The following is a 19,468-nucleotide window of genomic DNA, read 5'->3' on the forward strand; positions in this document are numbered from 1 at the left end:
TTATACTTTTTTTTTTTGTTACGGGAAAAATCTCTTGTTTTGTAGACAATACCTAGAAATGTTTAATGTTATTTTTGTGTAGTGACAAATGTTTTTTTCTGTGTAAAAAACGTTTATTAACCTTAACATCTCAACCAGCTGGTTATATTGTTGAATAATATATTCGTTTTTATTCAACATAAAAATTACGTAACTAATTCTACTTACGTAGGACTTTGCGAGTTCTTATATAAGGGATACATTTATGAATTGAAGTGCAACGTTTGAGACGCATGATATCAAATCATTTATTATAATTTATACATTAAAATACCTTTTTAAACCAATGAAATCAATTTATCTACTAATTAAATTAAGTGTTACGTGAAATTGTAAATGCAAGGGAAATAAATAAATTCGTTATTGAAATCTTAGCTTGGGTGAATTTCATATAAAATTTATGTTTTATTATAAGCCAAGTATATTCATAGATATGTATTTATTTATTTGCTGAATTAAAGAATAAAATCGAACCAATTAATAATCAATAAACCGATCAACAGAAATAGGAAAACCTAGTGAGAAAACGTATTGAAGTTTATTTGAACTTCACCTCAAACTTCAACTCAAAACCTTGGTGGCCCCAAACCTTGTCTCCCCGAGAGGCCTTTCCAGTCCATCCATTTGCCTATGCACTCGCGAAATACTCATTCGATGATTACAATTTTACAGATGTTTGTTAGAAAGTTCATGAAGGTTTCTACTATAGTAAACCATCTACATCAATGTATCAGCTTATTACATACAAAAAAGTTCGTTGTTCTCTAAACTATACATAAGGATTTTAAAAACATTATCTTATCAAAACAAAAGCATAATAAATAAATTGAGAATTAAAAATGTAAGAAACGTCTTCGCAACATGCAAATAACTGAACATGTTTTCTTAAAATATTCAGCAATTATTGCTAGGTGACGTATGATACGAATTAGGTCGTTTAATTAATTAATTGTTAAATAAATAGATTTACTTCCGTTTACATTTAATTATAACGACAATAATTAACACACAACAACACAATCATTATACCGCGATTTATGGTACTATTAACGCCATCTATTGACAAGAAAACTAACTGTTTTATTAACATGAATATGAACAATGATTATGGCCTGGATGGAATTTCGGTCACTGAACATACACTAGAACGAATAAATGCATTAAAGACCGTATCTTAGAAAACCATGAACCTGTCGGGTTTAAAACGGGCAATCCTGCAATTGAAAGGTAAATTTAATACGATACGATAGTAGTAATAAATTCGCTATTCAAAGTACATCAGTGACTCAACGAAGACTCTCAATCACTCTGTGTCGGACGTCATGCACACAAACAAACACATCACAGCTGTAGTATGATTGATGATTGTTCTAAGTGCATGTATTGTTAGCACTAAGCGATATTGCCTTTAAATTTTCTTATTTTATTTATATAAGTACTTATCTTTAACTATAAATTTTGTTTTAAAAGCGCTTAGTAAAACAATGCTACCTTCTTCTTTCAAATGTCAAATCAATCATGACAGAAAGAGAGTAGAAATTAAACGCACATCCTCTAAAAAGCCTCTAGATATGAAAGTTATGTTTTAGCTGTCAAAACTAACCTTATTGTCTATGAAACTTTGTCTATGCTCCTTTAATGTATTTACACAATCAATTTGCTGTTAATATTTAATCGTATTATTTTATACAGTTGCAGATAATCTTTAGTCAGTGTTTTCGACGCTTTGTTTTATTTCCGGCAGGATAACAAATACTGAAAGAGTATTCGAATAGTTTAAAAAAAAAAATCGCAACATTAAAATATGAGTCAGCTGTCAATTTATTAAAGCAATAATGATGTGGTATTTTTACGAGCGTGAACCAATTAAAAGACAGAATGTCAAACTCAGCGACTGGACGAATCGCAACAAATCCAGTTGAATGAATTGGCCGAATATTTTGCCTTTGCGTTGTAATTCCTCTCATTTATTAATTAAATTGATATTATAAGATGTCTTCAAACTCGTACCAGTTCGTTGCATATTATAGACGTACTTACTGTCACAGATTATTTTTATTTATATATTTTTTTAAATCTGATTAACTTAAGACCCTAATCCTATTACCGCTGCTCATGAAAAATACTTCTAAAGGCTATAAAAAATATAAGGAAAATAAGTAAAAATATAATATGTTATTTTGTTAACAATTATGATTAATATCAAATAGACCGTCTAATGCTAAGTTAATTTCCATATAAAATTGTATTGAAAATAAAATCGAACCAAGCTGTATATTATAAGATACACTTGACAACTAAAAACGAAACTGTAACTTAAATAAAAACAAAAAATATATATGTGAAATAAGGTTTAGTATAAAAAGTTTTTATAGATACGACTCAAAAACAAAAAGTAACTAACCACTATAGAAAAAAAAAAAACATTATATTCGGAAACAGAAAAACGCGCGCAACTTATACATACATCGTATCGTAAATTTATAAACGTTAATTACTATAAATAAAACATTTATTATTAATGATGGAAGTTAACAATGTTGCCATAGACAAAAAAAACTAACAAGCGTCGTAGCTTTCAACTATATATCATCCTAATTTTTGTAAAAATTTCCCATTATATAATTATAATTAACGACCGTACACTAACAAGACTCATAAATCATATAAATACGTTACCATTCTTTGCTGCGTAGTCGGGTAATAAAACCTATTACGGAATACAGTTATGAACTTCAAACGATACGAAATGTGTCTTATCGTATTTAATCAAAATAATTTATGGGAAATGCTTTATTAATAATTGATACAAAGCGATCTCTGTACTCGTATTTACGACTGACTTGCTAGTGATGAAGAAATCTTTATATGTATGAAAATCTTCTATATATTGAACTTTTAAAAAGACTTGATTTCAAATTTTCAAAAGAATCGTTAAAGAGCGTTTGTGTGCTAAAGGATATTACAACACTAATGACTTTTTAGTTGACTGCACACCTTGGGAATGAAATGATCGCCTCCAAGCTGTTTCAAATAACTAAAATATAATTATTATTGTACATGCAAAATGGAAAAAAAAAAATATATCCCGCTGAGTTTCTTTCGCCGGTTTTTCTCAGGTCCGAGGTGCTAAATTCCGAACCGGTGGTAGATTTTTGACAATCAATAAGCAAGTGTAAACACTTCTATATTGAATAAAGATTTTTGATTTGATTTGATTTGATAAAAAAATATGTACTTGGGATAGTCTCTTGAAAAGGAATATATATTTATTATTATGTATATTTTACATAATCGTGTAATTTACAAATAATAATGACTTTTGTTTAACATATTCTATTTGTTGTTTTTGAAGAGAATTTTAAATATGGAAGCAATAAAATATACATTTTAATCTGTGCATTTAAAACAGATCTGCATTATTCGGTATTTCTAGAATTAATTACTATTATTAGTTCAAAGTTATTATTGTTAGTATTTTCAACCTGAATAGTTTTTAAAAGGATAAAATCAAGGAATAATTTCAAAGAAAACTTATTAGTTCGTTCGTAGTGAAAAATTGGTCCTACGAGCCGGATAACACATTTTCAATTTTGTTATATTAAGGTAGTAAGGTAACTCCGTATAACTTGCAACTAATTCGTCGAGAAATGTCGTAATTTCTTCCGAAATTCTGAAGACGTTATAAAAGCTAGTGAGGGTGTACTGAAGAGGCGATAAGAGTAGTTTCAGACGGAAAGCACTCGACGAGGCTAGTCGGCTCCTTCACTTCACAGCTATAACTAGACTTATAACGTTGAATGAACGTTGATGTACTTAGACACACACAGCTAAAACAATCGTCATGACTAACGTACAATATTATTTTTTAATATTTGAACTTAATTTAAATCTTTATTTTATACTAAAGTACGCCTTTCCTAATTCTATTATTGTTATACAAATTTCGATTTTTTTTTTATAGTAAGGTTGGCGGACGAGCATATGGGCAACCTGATGGTAAGTGGTCACCACCGCCCATAGACAATGGCGTTGTAAAAAAATATTAACCATTCCTTACATCGCCAATGCGCCACCGACCTTGGGAACTAAGACGTTATGTCCCTTGCGCCTGTAGTTACACTGGCTCACTCACCCTTAAACCGGAACACAACAATACTAAGTACTGTTGTTTGGCGTTAGATTGTCTGATGAGTGGGTATTACCTAGCCAATCTGTCTTGCACCAAGTAAAGCCGGGCATACCACCTAGTAAAGCAATACCACCACTACCACCATGACATTAATCGTTTCGAAATCGATTAATGTCATGGAATAGGATGAGGGGGTTAAATCATTTTTTTAATTAATAAATAAAAGAATTAACTCATTGTCATGTAACCATTATAGATTATAATATTCATATTAAAATTAGAAAAAACGATCTAATTTTTCGATAGATCTTTTTTGATATAGAGATTTTCATTTTAAATAAAAATTAATATTTATTTAGCAATGTTACATATGTCGCTGTTGCCATGTACTGTCCCTCTATATAACAATATTAATATGTGACCATATGTTTAACAAAGACTGTAGACATCCCACTTCTGGGCTAAGAACTTATCTCCTATTGAGGAGGTTGTTTGGAACTTATTCCACTACACTGCTCCAATGCAGTGTATGGCAGAATTTCATTGAAATTAGATACATGCAGGTTTCACGCTGATTTTCTTCACCGCCGAGCTTGAGATGACGTATAACCATAAATTATGAAAATTCAGTAGCTTTCAGCCATGCTGGGCTAAGGCCTCTCCTATTGAGTAGAAGATTTGGAATATCTGATCGTCGTTGGAATAAAAAAAAAACTGAATTAACCGCATGGTTGCACGTACTGCTTCATCGATCCATCAAACCTTGCCAACAGATAAAATATTATACGACATACGTCTTATGATAAAAACACATTCGAAATATACTAACGTTTCCGAGTCGGAACTTCGCCAACCCCCCCGAGATGTCGAAATGTACACGACACCCTTGCGACGTTTCTCGAACATTCCATTTTTTTCCACGTCCTGATAAAATTGAAAACTACACAATTTTTCTTTGTCATTTTTATATTAATTAATAAAATAAAATATAGGAATATGTATTATAATTATTTTTACAATTTACGTAATAATCCCCCGGCGACGCGCTGACGTTAATTAATTTTCATTTCGTGATTAAAAAAAATCACTCTGTCTGCCATTTTAATAAACGCTCCGATGGTTCCGTAGCATAAACATTTACAAGAAGCTATATGTACTGTTTTTTAATACAGAGTAAATTGAAAGATCCGCTTCTCGTACACGTGAGAGCCGGAACAGCAGTCACCGAAATAAGTTTATAAAGTTAAGATGATGTAACACGGAGACGTTGCTACCTCAAACTGGAAACGTATTATATACAGCCTTTTCCAATAGAAGTAGGAATATAGATAAACAACGTATTTCATGCGATTTGCTAAACTCAGATATTTGTGCTAAAAGTTTATGATTAATATGTATTTATTTATAATCATAATCAAAATATACTTACTTTATTCAAGTAGGCTTTTGTATCGTCATTTAAAGTAAAGCTGCCACCGGTTCGGAATGTAGATTCTACCGAGAACAACCGGCAAGAAACTCAGTAGTTGCTCTTTTTCAACATCTAAAAATACAGTCATGTTAGTTAAATACAATTATATATGTATGTTATGTCTCCTGCCTGGACGTCAACAAGCATTAACTCCACGCTTTTTTATCATCTATATAATCTTGTATCGAATAATACGCCTTCTTTACCAATATATTTTTTACAAATGACTTGAATCTATGAAACACTAAATACAACAAGATTACGTTTAAGGACTTATATCCAGTTTAATTTTACTTCCAAAATACCGATAACAGTTTCGTCGACGTTCAAAACGCCATTTATTTAGAAATCCATAGTGAATATCATAAATTAATCTCGACCAATGATATCGCGTCAATTTGCTGTCAAATGTTGGTTATTTGGCTTTTCTCCTCTTATGGTAGGAATAAAGTATACGTATGTTAGCACTATGTATTCTAAACGCTGAAATGGTGTTATTTATGAGTTAATGGTGTATCATATTATGTAAAAGACTAATTTAATGTAAATACGTTACTATTTACTATTTCGTAATATAACTATTTAAGTTTTGAACAGTAGTTTAATTCTCGCCTATAATTTTCTTGTACGTCGCTTCATTTAATCACCAATTTGCAAAAATGGATATAGTAAGATTAACTGTACATTATTAGTGTTTTACTTTTTTAAATATCGTGTACATTTTTGTTGATGTAATACGTATACTATTTACAAAAATATTAGAAATTACGACTATGAAATATCTTATACTAGCGACCCGCCCCGGCTTCGCACGGGTGCAATGCTGATAACAAATAGCTATACTACAGAACCTTCCACCAACCCGCATTGGAGCAGCGTGGTGGAATATGCTCCAAACCTTTTACTCAGAGTGAGAGGAGGCCTTAGCCCAGCAGTGGGAAATTTACAGGCTACTAATGTAAAAAATTAAAAAAAGAAAACTACAGAATGTCTTACAACGTCGACAGATTTTTTGTCATTAGAAAATACAAACCGCTATGTTTTAAATCTGTAATATCCTCGAAAATATTTATAAATTACATGCTGTAAAGGGTCATATTGATCTATATTAAATCCACAATGTATTTATGATACTTAATTGGATAAGAATTAATGCTATATTGCTTAAAAAGAGCTTCAAAAGTGAGCCATTATTTATCGTAAAAAGTAAAGGATAAAAATGAGTGTTGGTGGTTATACCTAAGAGATAGACATACCATCTCGGACTTTTTTGAAGACAGTGTGTACAATACTGTAGTAAATTATTTTGATTTATCTCGTATCGTAGGGTTCAGCCAGCGTTGGCAAGAAACCTCTAAAATGATCAGTGTTTCTCTAATATATTGTGCACGTGTTATACGTATAAACCTTCCTCTTGAATCACTCTATGTATTAAAAAAACCGCATCAAAATCCGTTGTGTAATTTCAAAGATCTAAGCATACACAGGGACAGACGGCGGTAAGCAACTTTGTTTTATACTATGTAATGATGATGATATTAATAGCGTAACCCTATTTTTGTCCCAGTGATTATGAGACGATAGCTGCACATAAAAAATCGGTTATAGTCCCATTTTGAAGAGCTCCAGTCATAGATGTACAGAAAAATAAAGAGAATTCTTGATTGCGATTTACTAAATTGGTACAATTTTACAAGAATTAAATTTTAAAGAGATAAAAAGGTACTGGCCGGTTATAGAATGGTACTACGGCTGTAAAAGAAAAAAAAATGAAAACAAAATTAAAGTAAATTGCTATCGACAAACTCCAATTCTAACTGAACTAATGTATACTATTTGACGTGTGAATAAGTTACTTTCAGTTTCCAATGAAATGAAATCAAAACAAAACGTGTCATTGATTTCGAAATTCCTAAAAAATATTTTGAATAAACGCGAAGTTACGCGGGAAACCTACTAGTTTCAAATAATTATTGTCAATCCGATGTTAAATAACTATATAATATAACTTTTTTTTCTACAACAAGGTACTTATATGACTTGTGCTTTAAGGTCATAGTACAATCGATTGAGGTCACACATGTGTCGAAAAAAAACAAACAATTTGACCGACAAGTAACGTTTAATTAATGTATATATTATACAATACAATAATACAGCAATCGCGAACTAATGTAGGAAATAGTAAAAAATAACAGCCATAGTTACGCTGAGGTTTTCTCGTCAGTCAGTCGTCTTTTCAAGATATTAATTTTATAGACATTATTTTCATTAGAGACTTGACATTTCTTTCCAAATAGCGGTAAATATTTGTTTAAAAAAAAAACATTTAGAATTTGGTTTCGACACACACACATACAAGACATTAATAGTAGTTTCTTATAAACACGTCGAAGTTAAGAACAAACCTCTTTTTTTCAGTCTTAATTTAGCAAAAAAAAAAAAAACTTTTACGCCTAACGATAGAACCAAGACTTTTTTCATTTTTTTTTTTTTTTTTATGGTAGAGGTGGCAAACGAGCAGGAGGCTCACCTGATGGAAAGTGACTACCACCGCCCATGGACATCTGCAACACCGGGGGGCTTGCAGGTGCGTTGCCGGCCTTTCAGGAAAGAGTACGCTCTTTTCTTGAAGGTTCCTAAGTCGTATCGGTTCGGAAAAACCGCCGGCGAAAACTGGTTCCACAGAGTGGTTGTGCGAGGCAGAAAGTGTCTTAAAAGGCAGAAAGTGTCTTAAAAAATTGTGTCTTTCATATCGGCATAGTATTCAAATTAACTTGAATATTCCTTAACTCATACATAAGTATATATAGTTAAACAATCATAACTTCAAACATTATACGTTTCATTTTAGTACAAGAAAGTCGTACGTCATACGTAGTCAAATAGATAATACAATCACGAATATTTGAATCGTATATATGTATACACACAGTATAGTATATACGGCTTACTAAGGCTCATTATATACATATATTCTGAGAATGTTGTATGTAAAGAAACTCTTATAAAAGCTTGGCACTGCGTAACATACATACATATATACAAAAAGTATTAGGGATCTGAAATTACATACTTCTCGAATGGGTTTCCCGGAGGTAATTTGATTAAATATTTTTCATCTTCTAAAGAAACTGGTTTTTACCAGTTATTTTCGTAAATATACATTTAATTTCGGTTAGAATATTTCACGTAATATAATACACAGGAATATATTTAATGTATGAAAAATAATTTCATATTTCTGTCTTTAGCTGGATTTAAAAAGAAGGAAGTTATCAAAATGTTTAATTATTTTCTTTAGTATACCAATACATACATACGCAATACATTCGTCGATTTTAAGCCGATTACAAAAAAAATAAAAAACAATTAAAAAAAAACTAAAATAATTCTATCGATTTAAATTTGAAAACAAAATGAGAATTAATTTGTTTCATCATGAAAAGAAAGTGTTCACACTGAGAAATACAAACATGATAAATTGAGGACGGCCAGACAAGCAATGGACTCTAGTTACATACATATATTACTTCGTCGGCTGCAAACCGTGGGTCCTAAATTAACAACTACTGCTGTATCGGAGTAATTATGTTACAGAAGAATCGTATTCTATATGACTAGAACCTGTCCATCTAAAATTTAAATGATATTTTTTGCTACAACTTTTTCATTACAATAAAATGTATGCGGTCTTGACAATCTACCGGGGTCGGCGAGTGTCCCTTACTCAGCATTTTCTCATAGCAGCATCACCTGGAAAGTTTTCTGAGTCAGGGGCTTTTTTATGAATCCAAGGTTTTTCAAAATAACACTAATTAATAATTACCTTCATCATTCTACGACGTAATTCATTCGTATTAAGAATTCCACTAGCAGTCGAAAGCAGTACCTTGGGTTTGATTGACGAGGTTATTATGTTCCGAAATAACAATGAGTATTCTAAATTTAAATACCATTAAATTATATCACATATTAGCTACCCGTAACACGGATAGATTAGGATTAATATTGAATGAGAAACAGAAATAAAAATCCTTGTTTGCGTCCATCGTCATAATCTGATGAGCTGTTTAGAACGCATAAATAAATAGATACATTTTTATTTCTGAATATTAAATTATCAACGATAAACAACCAAGATGGCCGAGTGGTTTAAACGAGTGCATCTTATCCTATGATTGCGGGTTCAAGCCCAGGCAAGCACATCTGAATTTTCATGTGCTTAATTTGTTATAATTCATATCTTTTTCGGCGGCGGACACCTGTATGTGTCTAGTTTCAATGAAATTCTTCACAACATTTGTATCCACCAACCCTTATTGGATTGGAGTAGCGTGGGGAAAAAAGCACCAAACCTTCTTCTCAAAGGGCCGTAAGAAGAGGCCTCAGTCCAGCTATGAGATATTTACAGGCCGTTACATAAATTTTATCTTAACGATAAATCTGATAAAATAAATAATAAAACATTTATACAAATAAATTCTGTAAACAGATTTTAAATGACACGATCTTGTGCATCTGAACCTCAGAAACAATCCAATTGCTTTTATTAAAAGGACGAACCTTTAATGGACGATTGACATTTGATGCACCGAGGCAGCGGGTTCGACCCCTGGGTCAGGAAGCAATTGGATCAATTGGCATGGGACTGCGTACGTGCCGTGCGAATAGGTACATTTTCTTGTCGTTGATTAAACTATGCAATATTTTTTTGTAAAAAGGTTTATTAAAAAACTTTTAACTGGCCGAAATTATGTATTAAATTTAAAAATATATATTATTATCTGATATGACAAAATTTCTTCTAATGACCTTCCTGGATAATATGGTGACCATTAGTCGCAAGACTTCAGAATTTCAGTGTTTCTATTCTGATAAATCTATTTTACCGAAAGTAAGGTTAAAGACATAGGCTCTTTTAGCACTGGGACGCAGAATTATTTATTATTTTTATTTAGATTCATCCTTGAATTCGTATGTCGCTTTGAATAATATTTATTTAGTTGGGAAACAAGCAATTATAACTTTTTTTAAATAAAAAACAAATGTAATCTTGATAAAAAATCAGAAAGTATATAAAAAAAAGTAAAACAGTTTAGTTTTAAATATATTACGTAAACTAATTTTGAATTCATTAATTTTTGAGTCAAATATTAATAATTCTTTACAATGTATGTTTTAATATTTACATGCATATAACAAGAACACATTCTTTGAATAATCAAACTTGTAAAGCGGTACAAAAAACAATGATTGGTTTCTCGTGTTAAGACGAGGACATAAATAGTATATTACTAAGGAGACTCCTAGATTTAGAAGGTTATGGTCAATTTTACTTACAACTTCGCGTTTATTCAAAAGGTTTTTTTGGAAGTTCGAATTATGAACTATGATAGTTTATGTTTTGATTTCATTTCATTATAAACTGCAAGTCACTCATCTACATTTAGTGTCAAAATTATGAAACCTTTTTTAAATGAAATATTTAATATCATATAGTATAAATTAGTTCAGTTAGAATGTTTACGTTTTCATTTTTTTTTCTTATACAGCCCTACCTCTGTAGTACCTCTCTCTAACCGGCCAGTAACTTTTTTCCGCTCTCTAAAATTAATTCTTTGTTAAATCGTAATAATTCAGTAAATTGCAATCCAGAATCCTCTTTAATTTTCTGCACATCTACGGCTGGAGCTCTTCAAAATTTTTTATATACAGCCATCGTGCCATAATGACTGGGACAAAAATGGGCTTACGGTATTAATATATAAGATGTATGAAACTTTAAAATGATTTGAATTAAGTCTTGATATATATAAGCTAACTTCATTTTGTTTGTATGTTATATATCTACTTAATATCAACGACAATTCTTTAATATAGAAATTATTATGTTGTAAACTTCGACATAATCGCAGGATGTCGCCGACCATTACTGAATAACTACAGAGCGACGCAACTCAACTTTCTCCCTGAGAATTAACCTATAATTGTAATTACTTTAATGAAAGCTTGATTACTATATAATGTATAATAGCCTTGTTGGTCTACTGGCTAAATAATACGACTGAAGATCACGAGTTGGCTGGTTGGAATCGGAATTATCTGGTTAACATTAACTGACAAAGATGTGTCACGTTAACGTGATGTCTGTAGAGGTATTCTGTAAGAAGGATACTCATCACAGAACAAGAGCCTGAACTGTCAGAGTATGTAATTATAAAATGTATACGATACACGTATTAAAATTGCATATCAACATAAGTCGTTTATCAACATTCTACGCGTGAGACATGATGTGATTTCTTAAAAAATCGCATCTAATATATTTTTAGGTATATCTATCAAACGATACACACCAAATTTATTTAAGAGACATAAATACATTGTTGTAAGGAATTGTTAAAATTTCTTACACCGTCAACGTCCGTTGGATCATTGACTTTGGTGATCATTTACCACCAGGTAGCCCATTTGTTTGACGGGCAACCAATATATATGTATATAAAATATAGGAAAGATGCAATAAGGTTATTTTTTCTCAAAACACAGGCAGTACTTATTGCATTTTAGTTCTAACAACCGTTTTGAAATAAGTCATTTCACAACTCTAAATAGTTGTGAAATGACTTATTTCAAATCATAATATGACTTACTCGTAACTGTTGAGTAGCTAATTATATACACTTTACTATCAGTTGAATTTAATTACAAAGTTCTCTAAATCAAGTAATTTACCCAACAGTTTATAACTCTGTTAATCTTTCGTTGTGTAACGCGTTTATACATTGACAAATAACATTGAACGAATATTCGTTTGACAATTATTTATTGTATTATATCATTGAGAAGATTATTATTTTGTACAAAGATGATTTCTGGTGTGTAAGATGAAGCTGTTGTCAATAAAGAGTGTTCCCAAGGTTGCGGGCGCATTGGCGAAGTAAGGGATGATAAATATTTCTAACAGCGCCAATTTCTATAGACGGTGGTGACCACTTAACATCAGGTGGTCCCATCAACAACCCTTTTGCCGGTCCGCCTACCCATTACATAAAAAAGGTATATTTTATTTTTGACTACCTCCACCCTTCATCGCTAGTAATAAAATATGTTTACAAATTAACTTACGTAATTATAATACAAATTAAATAACGAATGAATGAAATGAATGAAAAATTATATCACTTCATATCAATCAAAACAATAACATTTCCATTCATACAAACAATTTTAAAATCAAAACATCCAGGTTATTGACCTTTTGTAATAAGTAAACGATGATTTGAAACGTGTGTTTAAGTTGGATCGGTATTTGCCGAGCCCAGACGAAGGGCTCGTTATGGCATTAACGTGAAATGCCACTGTAGCTATTCGACCTCGCTCATATTGAAACTTAACATTTACCGGTATTTAAAATAAGTATTCATAAGATAAAACTATAAATATTCATCGTCAAATTTAATTTAAACACATACTGACCTAACGACATTATATGCAGTAGCTACAATTTTTATTTTTTTGATTTTGTACTGTAGTCTACTCATACTGAGTTGGCAGAATTATTACGGCCTAATACTACGGAATATTTAAAACGAAAAACAAAAAATATTTACGATTTGATCATAATTGTATTCATATGAATTACCAACTCCAAAAGTTTTATAATAAAATATAATTAATATTAAGAAGAACATTGGACAATCGTGACTCGATGATAGGTGAGATTCTTTAGGCGGTTTTACTAAAATTTTCTGTGTGTCAATCAATTCGTAATCGTCAATTTTATTTAAAAGGAGTTATGACTTTGATTTAACATTCAAGAAATATACAATTATCAACTAACAAACATTAAAAGAACTAACCTAACGCTGTTATGTCTACTATATGTAAGCCTATAAATTAAGTTTAATAAAATATTTATAAATTATCGTTAAAGGTTGTATAGCTTTTAGCTATTGAGTTATATTCAACCACAGAATTATAATATAAATGTAATGAATACTTTTTGGTTTGACATTTTTAAAAAAGTGAAAAGGAATATTTTTGAATATGATAGGTAAATTGTGAATGGGATTTTGACAAAGACGGAGGATAATGAACTATTGAACTAAATACTGGAAAATATAAATAATATACTAAAATAAATATTGTTAATCATTTAATGCCCTGGGATACTTGAAACTGAGTCTTCATATATAAACAAAAGACAAAAACTGTTTTTTTTTTTATTTGTTAAAGAATCGTTTTGTTAAATAACTTGTAAGTAATTACAAAGTAAATAGTAAACTTACACAATAACATAATTATAGTTAAATTTATTTGCAGTTTTCAGTATTTCACGATTTTGAACAATTCATTGATTCATATAGGTATATTTCGCAAATTAATATTATTTTACAATAAAAAAAAAAACAAAACACGATTCTTTCGCTTTAACGTTTTTGGCGCATCGATTATTAGCTGACATCCGGTACACGTACACGAAAGCCAATGAACGTATTTTTAAAATAAAATACATTTTTATTTACCATCATTGTCAATAAATCAACATTCTGTTGGGGCAAATAGTTCAAATTCAAATTCCTTTATTCATTATATAAACAATATATTTAGTTATTGATAGTGAAATTAAAAATATAATTAAAAATTAAAAATAAAACCAAACACTGGTTCGGAAGAGAAAAAGCCGTGATTTGAAAATAATCGACGAAAGATACTGCAGGTTTTTCTCTTGTTTTTTTAATTTTGACATATTACAATATAATAGAGAAATATCCAGAAGACGATCTTAACATTCCGAAAGTGTGTGATCTACAAACTCACTAATTGCACTAAACGTGCACTTAACATTTTTGTTAATTTAGCGTCATAGACAATTTGAACGCTTTCTGGGATAAATATTGTCTATTTAACTTTTGACAAACATTGTTATAAATAAACATTTGTTTTCGAGTTATTTCTTCTTTCTATAGATATATATATATATATATGTTGATATTACCGACGTGTTTCATCTATGCACTTGCTTATTCATGGCAATTATGTAAATGTTGATAATGCCAGCAGGCATTCTCTTTCAATCAAGCTTAGGGTGCTAAGAAAAAATGAAACAAAGAGAAAACACGGTCGTAAATAGGCTCTACAATATAATGAAATAAAGACGCAATGACGTTCCGTAAAAAAAAATCAGTCGGATACAAAGAAGTAGGTAAAAACGAACAGACTTATTAAAAGTTACATAAATATATATTATTAAAAGATATATAATATCTAAAACGCTATGGTGAGTACAATAATTTAAACTAAAATAGAGAAATAGAAAAAAAAAAATCTGGCAGGTTGCATTACAAATGTTAAACAATTAAAAACCAGTACGTGGTGTTGGCTTATCTTACGCGAATGGAAAGTAGGTGGGTACAGTCTATTCCAACCACAAGAGGGCTATATAAACTAAAAAAACATTTGACATCGAATTGAAGCATTGGTCGTGCTTGAATAATCTATGATTTAACTATGGATTTCGGAAAAAATGGCGTTTTAAACGTCGATGAAACTGTTACCAAAACATTTAAGTAATATTAAAGTGGATTTGAGTAGTTAAGTGGAATAGACTTGTAATATAAATAAATACATATCAACCGAGAACTATTAGTTGACTAGTAGAATAGAATTGCTATTAACAAATCGCATGAAATACGTAAATCTAAGGTTTGTTTGTTTTCGTCTTCGATTGGAATATACTATTTGTACCAAAAGCCTTCCTAGAAATAATTAGATAAAACCTTTATACTCTTTTGACTGTACTATAAAATTGATTTTGTAGTATCTAATTGCCGGTTACTTACTTTATTGTTTTTCGCTGATTAATTAAAACAAATTCACAACACAAACATCGATGTATACATTTTTAAATAAAATACCATTATTAAAATAATTTCGGTGATTTAAAAAAAAAATTAGAAACCGAAATATTTTACACAAAATTTATTTTGAATGTAACAAATTTTCTTTTTATAGAATAGGTAAATCGCCCTCGTCCATAGACACTCGCGCAATAAAAAACATTAACCATTCCTCATTTATGTCCCTTCTACCTGTAGTCATCGTACGAGAAATATTGCGTATAAATGAAGTCATCGTCCCACATTTATTTAACTATTGGGTCATCTAGGACATTAGACCGCTTCTAGCAGTAGTAGTAACGTTAAGAAGTGGTCCAACGACGACCTCCGTAGTCGAGTATTGTGTACACCGGTTTTCATGGGTACGCCACTCCGAGATCCCGGGTTCGATTCCCGGCCGAGTCGACGTAAAAAAAAAAAGTTCATTAATTTTCTATGTACGTTGTCTTGGGTCTGGGTGTATGTGGTACCGTCGTTACTACTGATTTTCTCTGAAAATTTCTTCTGAAAGGCTCGAAAGACACGTAACTCTATTGGTCCTTCCTCTGAGCTGTCTACATTCGGGTCGGATTATCGTTCCATCTATGAGAGTTTGGTCGCTGTGGCCGAGGATGCGCGGAGGCCATGATCTGTGGGCCCTAAAATTGTAGCTAATTTAACCGAACCACTACAAAGGCTTCCGCTACAATTATCGCGAAAATGTAAACACGAATTACCGTTTGTTACGTACAAATGGAACTGTTCCGAATATTTGTTGATTGTATCACCCCCATGGCCCGTATAATTAGATAATCCATCGATGATTCGTAGTACTGAATTTTCACGTTACTAACTTTCAAATAGAAACGCTTGAATTATTTTTTGTTGGTATTTTCGCTACATCACATATTTGGTAAATAATCTCCAATAAATGGTAGTTATTTCTTTGCAATATAATATTAGTACATGTTTATTTTTCACAGATAAGATCATCAGACATCATTTTTATAGTTAAAATTTTATTTTAGAAAGGGTGAGCCTCCTGTTCGATCAGCGTTCATCTTATCCTACAAACTAATGAAAACCTCTTCTTACACCACAGTTACCTCGACATCCAAGGTCTTCTGAGCTCTCCTAATAACACTGGCTCACTGACCCTTCAAACCGGAACCGGAACCGGAACTTGTGAGTGGGTGGTACTACACAGACAGGCCCGCACAAAACCCTAGCACTAAAATCTTAACCTTCTTACCCACATACCTATGTCTAAACATTACTTTAACGCGACGTTACTTAAAAAGTCAAACGCGCTCATTCAATACCGTTCCAATCATAATAAAATCTCTCACCAGGCATTTCAATAAAAACAACAGAACACGTGGCGATGTTCAACATAATTGTTTACTTGGAAAGAGATCGCACCTATCGAATGATTAGTTTTTCGCGTTTCGAGATAATAAAAAGCAAATTGACTTAACACACACATGCGTTCAAGTTTTTTCTGATATTTTCTAATTCACAGACGTTGCGTTCCGCGTAATTGATTGCGTTGGTATTGAGTGCGTATCGACTTTTAACCGACTTCAAAAAGGAGGAGGTTATCATTTCGTCTGTATTTTTTTTAATATTTTATAACATATTTATACTTTTATCGTAATTTTAATTCGACTAGTGACTAGTTTGTTTGTTTGACGATCGTAAGCTTTGAATAAACGTTGGGCCAAAATAATTGAGGCATATTGGTCAAGATATTTGAGTAGCAACTTGAAGTTAGAAAAATAATTGTGGCATAGTACCGTGCCTCTGTTTGCTGTAAAGGACTGTTCAATTTAGAAATTTATGAAATTGCTGTCTGCCGTACCCGATATTATTTTATTATTATTATTTACTTTAACATACAGAGTTTTAAAACTTAAACCTGTCAGTATTCTTACGGCTGCACACACGCGAAGTTACCATTAATATAATATAACGCTGCAGAATTTATCGAACGTTTGAACAAGTTAATCCAAGGATCAACAAGTCCAATTAAAAAAATACTTTTTGTATTAGTAATCCTTACTGGGGAAAGTTATAATCATTACTAACATTTCACTCGCTTTTTATACCACTTTAAGGTCTGCATACCTTAGTCGAATGTTCGTTAATTGAAACGCGTGCTTGTATCGCTATAAAAACGCCGATACTTCGCTACAGAATCGCAATGGTATTCATTCGTTATATAATAAAACGTAAGTACTACCAAACACGCTGCAATTCAAACATTCCTCAATAAATATAATAGTAATTTTTACGCGCAACAAACGCGCTTTTTATGAAAGAACGTGATAGAATTAAAATAACGAATAACAGTCGAACGCACATAAAAACTATAATACAGAAATAAATACATTGTATAACTAAATACTCGAAGTACTAAGAGCCTGTAGATCTCACACTACTAGGCAGATAACTATTTATCCATTAGGCAGTGTACTCCTCAGCTTGTGGGCCCCGCATCAAACCAAACATTGGAAAGGAAGGTTTTACAAAAATCCTTGTTAATAATCTCTTCGTAATAGTAAAAATATATTGTAATTATTAGTAAAATTGCGCGGTAGAAAAGGGTAAAGGCCCTGAAACGTGCAATTGCCTAGGGGGGGGCTCGACATGGTTAATCCGGCCCTGCATACTCATATGCATACTGCATATATAAGGAGAAGGTGATTATTCTATCGTTCTGCTTTGCTGCGAAAATAAATTACTTATCACAAATCAAGTCATAAATCAAATTATCTTAATATAAAAAAGGAAGTTAATGTGTGAAATATAAAAATAATAAATGACATATTAAACCTTGTAATCGCTAACAATAGCACCAAACCACAGCCATAATTATCGCGTTAAAAAATAAAGTTGTAAACAGTGCGTGCGCGTTGAAATTCATTTGGTTAATAATTCATAACTCCAAGTGGGTCAAGTTCGCGTGTGCGGCTGCGCGTCTTATATGACAAGGAAAAAAATACGCTGAAGTAATATACCGTTTTATTTGCATTTTATTTAATTTTTATTTTTCAAATAGCAATGCTTTGTATTGCTATATTCAGGAGAGTAGATTAGGACGGGAGGAATATCCGGCTCCATAAAGGACCAAATAAAAAAATACCTTTTATTATTTTAAATCCAAGCCTGTTACCAATTTTATTTACTTTTCACACACACTAAATTTCTTTCTCGTTATAATAAAGAAATACTTAAGTATCAAATAATTTTTCGTCTCGATGAACGCATATTTGTAAATATTTCTTAAACATTAATCGTACGGGTAATATGCTTAAGAATGGCCATACATTTCTTTAGATAATTAAAATTTCTTCAATATTTTTCTATATTTTGATATTTTCGACTTATTTCGCGATCTACATTTCGGATTTTGCTCCAATCTTTCTTTGACTACTGAATTAAGAATCGATTGAGACTCTGGATATATTTATTCTCAAGAAAATTCTCAAGAAAAAGAAAATACTTACGTCAATACATACATGTACATCATTCACTTTTATAAAAACACAGATTGGAAGATAAGGGCCTCGAAACGTAAAAGTATGTCAACCCGGACCAAAAATCGATTTTATCATAAAAAAAAAACATTTAAACAGGAAGTAAAAAACAAATTAAAAGGTCATTTTAATTTATTCAACACTCACTGAATATTTATACAAAAAATATTCATTTAACTAAACTTAACATACAATTGGATTGCATTTAAATATCATAAATATGAATACAATAATTGTAACATATTCTTTAATTTAAACTATAATATTCATTAATTTATACTGATTTTCTTATAAATATATAACAAAATAATGCTTGTTTTTATTTGTTTTCAATGCTCTTGCGCATCGTGTAAACGCATTAAGTTGTTCAACCTTTTGTCGTTGCACGTGCGTGAAGGTTTTT

At 31.2% G+C, this 19,468-nt stretch overlaps 1 protein-coding gene across 1 annotated transcript in view; it reads left to right on the top strand.

Annotated features, from left to right (window-relative positions):
- LOC113397810 (uncharacterized) overlaps positions 1–19,468 on the top strand; it is a 90,578-nt gene that overhangs the window by 66,014 nt on the left and 5,096 nt on the right. The gene's annotated exons all lie outside the window — the stretch shown is intronic.

Source organism: Vanessa tameamea, chromosome 13 (genome assembly GCF_037043105.1).
Source record: "Vanessa tameamea isolate UH-Manoa-2023 chromosome 13, ilVanTame1 primary haplotype, whole genome shotgun sequence".
Classification (NCBI taxonomy): Eukaryota; Metazoa; Arthropoda; class Insecta; order Lepidoptera; family Nymphalidae; genus Vanessa; species Vanessa tameamea.